This window comes from Aphis gossypii, chromosome X (genome assembly GCF_020184175.1).
Source record: "Aphis gossypii isolate Hap1 chromosome X, ASM2018417v2, whole genome shotgun sequence".
NCBI classification, from domain to species: domain Eukaryota; kingdom Metazoa; phylum Arthropoda; class Insecta; order Hemiptera; family Aphididae; genus Aphis; species Aphis gossypii.
In genome coordinates, this window is record NC_065533.1 from 11,865,217 (window position 1) to 11,874,762 (window position 9,546).

Consider the following 9,546-nt stretch of genomic DNA (forward strand, 5'->3'; position numbering starts at 1 on the left):
CTTTCCGGCAGCTCTGCCTATCTCAGGATTATCTAGCTGGTACCTGGCAACTGTAGATCTGTTCACTAAAGGATTACGAAGTGCATATGTCTTTGCAGAGTTTTTAAGTTGTTTTTTTCTTATATTGCCAGTGTATCTGGCACGGCGTTTTCTACCATTCTTCAGGGATAAAGAGAAAGGTGATTGCTGTAATATGGAATTTCTCTGAGGGATCAATATTTCTGACTCATTAGGCAGATATACATCAAAATGACCCCTAGAGAGATTTTGCGTAAAACGCATCCTCAACACAGGGTAACCTTCAATACCAAAACGCTCATAGAGCTGATAATTGCGGTAAACTTCAAAAACGTAGTTGAACAATTATCCAGCGGCCACCAATTCACATAAACCACCGTAAGTATATAGTTGAGAAATGTCAGCAAAATACTCAGCGGAGTTCATATAGTTATCCCCATTGTTGTCGTGAGACATGATAGAAAACTCCGTCCAATTTTTTGTTACGTGGCTCACAATAAGCTTGCGTATTTCTCTGGCCAGTTTTTGTTCAGTTCCGTACATAAGATAGAAGAGCGAATTAAATAAACAGGCACCATTTCATGTGAGATACCATTTCCCCATTCACGTTTAATAACTCGATGACAACGGTGGCTAATCGTCAATGGTGGGGAGTGAGTAGGGCTGACGGAGTTGTAGACAGCACGTATTCACCATTTCGCGTTATCTTTGTACTTTGACCGTCTACCGCCCGTACCTATTGTGTGTTGCAATCGCGGGTCGCCGATAACTTCGACTATAGGCTATATATAATTGGTTGTTATTATTAAATTGTGAATTCCACTTATTATTAGCACTATCAATACACTGAACAGCGATTAACAGTTGGAAAACAATACATATATATAGCTTTATAAAATGTATACAAACTTTAAAAAAGACTAAATGTAAATGTATCAACACATAAATCAGGTTGTTATAGCAACTATTTATAAACAAAAATTCCATCGTAAATCAAAAAATCCCCGTTTTAGCAACCCTTTAAAATGCGAATTTTGAAAAATCCTTTCTTAGTGCGCCGCTACATTCAAAATCAATAATAGATCGTAACCAATATTCACCACGAACAGAGACTAACGGTTTAATGAAAGACTATCATGTAAAAACAAATAACATGGACGACTTACACTTAGTGTCTAACTCAAAAAATCAATTGGACAGTCAAAGCAAAATCAACATAGAAATCAAGGAAATTCAAGACATACAACAAATGTTTAACTATGCATTATATATAACCATAAGTTTTGTCGCTATAATTATGACACTGATGATAATACACAGCATAAAGACGAAATTAACGGAAAAATGCAAAACCCAATTTTCAGAACGTACTCAAGAAGAAAGCCAAGAGCTTAATCCACCAGTAACAAGAAATCAAAACGAAGACATAATTGAATTTCCACTTACAGCAAGAAATAGCCCGGAGCCCCACTATGCAAATTTACAACCTTACGGTTTTAAGTAAGAAAGTCGGGGACTTCCAGCTTCGAGGGGAGGAATGTAGTAAGCCGCCGGAGTCGTCTCACTATTTTTCTTTTCTATTTTAACTTATCTACATGTACTACAATGTCCTTCGCTTTTAAATATTTTATTAGCATACTCGTAGCGATACGCAATTAATTCTGATGGCAATTTCCAAGAATCAAAGCGTATGGAAAACACAGTCACAAACGACTTTTATTTAACACTTTTTGACAATCAAGCCATGCACATAATTCATAGATGCGCACGCCTTGATTTAATAGCACAACAACAAGTCCAATCCAGTGTCAAGTGTCTTGGGCGCAAAACCACTTTTGCAGCTACGATGACAACATTCTATAACACACCTTTTTGTCCATTTCCTAGTCTCTATCATGTACAACCAGGGGGTACAGAGAACCATATAAATACAGGTCTCTGTCCGTCTTAAAATTTAGAATTAGTTTCACATTCGCATAGAGCTAGTCTATGTCCGAATTTCTAAGATTAACTTTTTCTCGGGCAGCTACTTAACGTGCTGTCCTCAAATTCTTATACACTTGTTTTTATTGTAACAAATTATAACTTTAATTTTAATAAACTCTTGTATTAACATTGTGTCTTTGTCTCACTTTTAAAAACCGTAATCTTTTCCCAACAACTTGATCCAACTGCAGATGTCAAGCACTCATTTATAAACGATAGTGAGAGATCACTACAATATTAATAGCACGTGATAATATAAACTAATATTTAATGGAATTATATTATAATTTAATATTTAATATAATTGTAGGTATAAACTAATATTTAATGTAATAAGTAATAACTAATAGCAGTAAGTTATGAATTATGATAAATTAATAAATAAATCCAGAAATAATAAAAATTTGTTTTTGCATATTTTGGTAAATAAAATGTATCTATATTTTATAATTTGTTATTGCACATAAATCCTAGCCCTAATTATTACACCTATCAATAACCTAAGTAGTTTATTATAATATGTAATTTCTACGGGAAAATTCAAAATTTCCAACTATTGACAGTTATTTTTATTAGAATAATGGATGAAGACGACGAAGTCAGAAAAAATTTCGGACCGTCGTTTAAATAACGATTCGCAATCAGTAGATTTTCAGCTAAGAACAAGGTTTGTTTTATTTATTTTTTTAACCGACAATCGTGTGACAAAAAAAAAAAAAATAAAAATAATTGCAGCCGAATTCCATCTGTATTTTTATTTTTAAATAATCATACAGAAATTCTCCGTAATCAGTCTTTAATTGAATAACATATCTTTTATTAAGATAACATAGGTACCGCTACGTTCTGCAGCATACAGAATACAGATGATGGTACATTGATAAATGACAGGGAAGCCATTTAAACCCAACCGTTATTGCCGATCATTTGAATATTGAATACAATTAAAGAGTTTTAAAAGGACCTTTATAATTGTCGGCGGAATGCTTCAAATTATTATACATTTTAATTGATATCATTATACTTCAAACTACTAAAAAACATATCTATACCTACTCTTTATAAATAAAAATAAAAATTCACAGAAATAACTGTAACGTTAGGTACCTACTACCTACTAATATTATTAATTATGCATGGTTATATTATTATACATAAATATTATTATCATAGGCGGACGCACAAAATATAAAACAAAATATTATTAAACTACCTATATAATATTTTCTGCGTTTTAAATATAGATCTGCCTTTAACACAGTAACACAGACTATAGTATATTATTATTTTTAAATAGGTATTAACATTTGTTAAAAATATAATATTGTAGTTGATCGAAAATTTAAAATAATTAGGATTTTCCGTCATACACTCATACCAAAGCCCAAGTCCAAAGGTGTACAGTGTGCACAGAATTTCAACATAATACTATTAAGTATTAATGTTTAATATGTTTTATTCAATTTTATTTTTTGACTTTTGAGTAAAAATTTAAAAATGTTTATTGTCACGTATCAGCCATTTGTAAAAAAAAAAAAATGGGGTGGTATAATATTATTCGCTGACCCCGACTTCATGTATGTTTGTAATATAATGACTTACTTAATACTTAATAGCTGTTGCTGTACCTCTCTACTATATGTGCAATTGTGTACCTAATATACATTGTAGGTACTTACTTACATATTATATAATATGTGCAGTTATTTACAGTATCAATTATATAGGTATTATATTTGAATTCAAATAAATTTTAAACTGTATATTATATACCTATAATATGTAAACTATAATATAGGTACTCAATAAACGCGTATTAGATATGTAGTTAAAAATGTAAAATGTGTGTCACAATCTTCCAAAATACGTTGTTTTCCAGAGTATAGGTATACATATACTCTATAGCCCTTTTAAAAGGATTATACCTACGTAAATTAATGATACATAAATATAATCGTAAAATAAATTATATATTTATATACCTACCTAATTATTTAGTTTATTTATTTACCTATAAGCTTTATAAAAAAAATAATATTCGTTAGGTACCTATTAACCTTATTACCTATTAGGTACACTAATACGGTAGGTATACCACTATTGGTCTATTTTCAAAAATCCTAAACCAAATTAATATACTTGGAGATTGGAGCGTATTATTAATACTTTATGAAAGTTTAAAAAATCTGTTACGAGTTGTTTTTACACAAAAACGGTAACATTGTCACCAACAGAGTCATGATATTATGTTGTTTTTTCTAACGATATACCTACAGCTAGTACCTACATATTTTGAATTTTTCAAAAAAATACAAAATTCAAGATTTTTGAAACATTTTATATTTTATTCTGATCAATTCAATTTTCATGAAAAATGTCCGTTCCACCAATCGTCTGCTCATTTGATCCGCCCATTTGGTGATCGACTAAACATAAAATAAAATCGTGATTATTGATTAATCGAATAGGTATTGATTAATTGTTTAGTTTCTACGATTTATGGATATTAACAACTAATTAACGACACAATTACTTAAATATTCGTTAAATTTACCACTTTAACGAAATCTATGTAAATATCCGTATCATCGAACTTATACATTTTACATTTTCACTACCTTTTGTGCTATGATGTACGATTAATCTCACTCGGAAACGTACACTGTCACAATATAGTTCCGTGCAAATGAAATCATATTATATGCAATGCTAAATTCAAGTTAGAATTTGAGGTGTTAGAGCCTATGACCTAAGAGACTTATCATTTGTGTATTATATGTGCAAAAAATTACTACCTTAGATCTGAAGTAGCTGGGATTAGGAGCCATTCCTGTAAAACAGGTTGAATGCGGTTATTAAATCTTGTATCTATCTATATATATATACTATATATCTTTATAGGTAGCTAATAATCTAATATTATATTGTAATAATTTGTCACTAATGTATTTTGTATTTTAGTAATGCGAGTGTAAAATATTTTGTATAATATATATATTTTCAATAGTTTTCTATACACAATATACCTATATGCATAAATAGGAGGCTTATGGCCTAGGGGAGCTTAGCCCTCTCACAAAAAGATGAAGTCTTCCGATTTGTTTCTAACATAACATTGGAGCCCCTCTTGGTTGTTAATCCTTTGCTATATGCCTATATATACACAAAATATACATAATATTACGAAATTCGGAAGAAAATATTTTTAAACATTTTTTTGAAAAACATGACTATTTCCAACTGAATCGATTTATTTTGAAATTTTGAATCAGTTTAACTTTTTGGCTTGCATCGATGAGCCCTATATTTTCAGAATTGCAAAGTTTTTAAAAGTTGGTGTACCTAATATAAGATAAATAAATGAAGTACCTACCTACTCCGTACTCGTGTATGGCATTAATTTTGTACTAACTATACTCGATTTGTATGATTACGATCGACATTTTATACTGTCGAATATTCCTTCAATGTTAATCGTAATGTAAATATCCCGCCAATTTGTTTTAATATTGATCACCAGAGTATGTTTCCAAAACATTACAGTTTTTCATATAACCAATGACCCAGTGTTATACTTAACATGGTCCCACTTTTGATCTGCGAGTTCCACTGTCCTCAAACAACAACAAAACATGCCTCTTCGAAAAATAGGTGATTTGTGCCATAGGATTCCATCAAATTCTTTTTTATAAATACCAATTTTATTATTAACTGTAATGTAATATAACAATTATATGAATACAGCCGTTGCATTGGCTGCTCATAGGTATTCATTGCAACCATAGTCCATAGACCTATGAGCTTATTTATGGGTCTATCGCAATCATTAATAAAATTAACATAGTGATAGATTAAATCATTGATTATATGCAATAAGCCGGTAAGTACTGTAGTCTCAAGTCAACGGACGACGACGTACTTAATAATTATACGTAGGTATATTCAATAATAATTGATTTACCACATTTATATCAATTTATTTGTTTTATTTTCACTATAGTCGTTTTACATGAAAAATAATAAATTGTATAATGTCATGCAATTTGCATAGTGTCACCGTGGAAACAAGGCTTTACAGAAATATTCTGATTTTTGAGTTTTCAACAAAAATGTTATTTTTTACATCAATAAAATTACTTTTATTTATTTATTTATTTTTGTTATCACACCCGCCATGATTATTCTTTTGTGGGACATATTATGTAATGTGGAACAAATATTATGATGGAATAAAATATAGGGGTAATTTAAATATATTATGTTGTTCCACAAATAATTAGTTCCAATTACTATTTGATCCGCAACATATTTGTTCCAATTACTATTTGTTCCAAAAACTATTTGTTCCACGTTTGGAACAAGTGTTTTGTGGAACAAATAGTAATTGGAACAAATATTTTGTGGAACAAATAATACAGGCCCGATATTAATATATTATTATTATAAATTTATTGCACAAGTACAACCTAACCCGATCGTAAAATTCTGATTGCACCAATGCACCATGAAATAATTGCATTTCACTAGATACGATCCATAAAAATTGAAAATACTTGATGAACCAGATTTATTACGAATGTTTCGATACTATCGATAGTGGAATAATTCGATAGTGCCATACGCTTGCAGATGCTTTGCCACACGGCACATTTACCGTGCCTTCGATAATTCAGCGCTGCTGTATCGCTTAGTCAGCAATTTTAAATTATCGTTTTTTAATTCAGCGCAAAACTACGCTGCTTGTGATAGATGGCGTTTTTTAATTCATCACAACCTAGCGAACCAAACAGCGTTTTCAGCAGATCTGAAATATGCTGGTTAGATGAATCATTGATAATTACCGATAACACTATATTGATAAAGTTTTGATTTTACCGCCAAATCTTAAATTGTGGTATTGCTACAATGTCTAAAATACAATCCGTCTTTGCGCCAATTAATGTATTAATAATCATTAATCAAATCAAACCGGCGATAAATTGACTATCACATTATTTTTAATACCCATCTATGTGTGGTGCTCACTACATACCGAATACCGGGTAACAACTTAATTTATAATATTTATATTATTATGTACTCCTGAATCCCGCTTCTCGCTATAATTGTCTTTGTCTATTGTTTGTTAGATATTATAACTTATAACAATTAACTTAACATTCTGCCTTTAAATTTAAATACTATCGTCCGATGCTAACATTGCTAACATTACCTACATTAAAATGGCGTTGACATTTTTGAGTTTGGTGATGAACCCTAACAACGAGCCCGAGTATAGCGAAGATGGTACCGAAGTCCTTTGCAAAGTAATGGATCCAGGTTAGTAAAAACTAAGTACAAGTATTGAAGTATCCTAAATAATATATTATGGAATAAAGTTCATGTTATAATAAATATATTTTCGGTTAGGTAGGGTGATTTTTAAAAAATGCTCATCCTATTTTTATGGTTAAATTATGCATATTGTATTAAAATTCAGAATTTCTAATTTTTAAATGCACTTGAAGACCATTTTTTGAATCTTTGACATTTTTTGTACCACTTAAGACAAGGTAAGACAGTGATTTGAATTATATTTTTTTTGTACAGATGAATCTATGACATATGCATTTGTAGATATTGAAGAGCTGAAGTTAAAAGGAATATCCCTTTCTACAGTTTCTTCAGCTAAAAGTTATAAAAAACAAAAAGCCTGCTATGAAAGTGAGTATTTAATAACAACATGTAATTTAATCTGTTAATGTTAATAATGTCTAACATAAACAAGAAACATTGTCATGTATTTCCTCACTATTATATAACAAGGCCTAAGAAGTTGTTGCATTTGGATGTTTTTTGTGGGGTAATGGGTAAATTTGAACTTGAAATAACTAAAAAAAAAACTATATTTTTTGATTTTTTTTGCAGCAGAATTAACTACTTATGTGGAACCTTATTTTAAATTTTCAATCTTTAACTATAAAATTTAAACATTTTATACATTTTTAACAACTAAAGAGCTTGTAAATTTTCAATTAAATACATTTTGTCAATATTTGAACTTTAAATGGTTATAATTAAAAAATGTGCCTATGTATTTTTAATAGGTATATTCCTACTGCTATTATGAACTTATGTGCACTGAGAAAAAATTAATGTATAGTAACTAGTAACACAATTAACTATAAACTCAAATACATCTTTATATATTGTACCCATTTATTAAAATTTGTAATTGATAAATATAAGTAAAAATAGTGTGAGAAATTTGGTGTTTGAGAAATAAATCTATTATTTTTCTAATTTTTTTAAGATACTGATTCCTATATGTGTTTATCAATAATTCAAAATAATTGACTGCAATAACTTGATGTAATAAATTACATTCACATTCACTATTTACAAATAATTAAAAAAATATATTCATTTTTAAATTATTTGTATTTATTGTTTAGAATCAAGAGAATCTAGTGATGACCATCAAACCTATTGGAACCCCCAAAAAAGTGACCATAGTGTTAAAGCAAAAAAAAGCTTATTTGATTCTTTGGATGAGTCCATATCTAGCCATGATGAAGAATCTCACTCTATCCATAATATTGATTCTAAACAAGGTAAGTAATTAAAGAGTCTTATGATATGAAAATAATTTCTTAATTTTTTTTCCATTTATAATTTCAGAAATAGCACAGGAAAATAGTGAAATAGTTTGGACTTCAATACTCACAAAAGCTTTAATATCTGAACGAATTGAATGCGACCCATTATTCCAACGGCCATCATGTAAAAAAATAAAACTTTGGAGGTCAATTGCTTTAAAAATAAACTCTGCGTTTGAAAATAAGATTAACCTAACAGATAAACTTTGTGACAGAAAATGGAGAAACTTATGGCAAACATATAAGGCAAATGTTAAAAAATCAAATAGTACCGGTACTGATTCAATTATTTGGGAATATTATAACGATTTCAATGAGCACTTTGGAACCAAAGACAATATAAACCCCCCCGCTACTAATTTAAAAGGTTCATTTACATTGGCATCTACATCAAAACACAATTCTTCACCTGCCAAAGACATTTTATCTAGTAAATTACCAGTTACGAGTAAGTCTCCCTTAAAACCATCTCCAAAAAAAAAATCTATGTCAAAAAAGAGATCTTATGGTATGGATGCATACATAGATCTTAAGAGAGAAGAAATGGTTAAAATGGAAGAGCATCAAAAAAGGTTATTGACTATCAGAGAAACTGAAGCTAAAGCACTTTCCGATATAGCCTCGGCTTTAAAATGTTTAGCTGATAAGAGTTAAATGTTATAATTTAACTATAATAACTATAATATTGTACATAGTCATAATATGGAGTTCATTATTATTTATGTTGTATTATTTATTCTTAGTTCAAGAAGACTGAAAAATATTATTTGTTTCTTAAATTTTATTTATTTTTTTTTATATATTTTATTTTTTTTCACATTAATTATTTTTAAGTAAGGACTACTAAAAAATAAAAACAAGAATTTCTTTATCTTAAATAATATATTTTTCAAAATGTTATAGC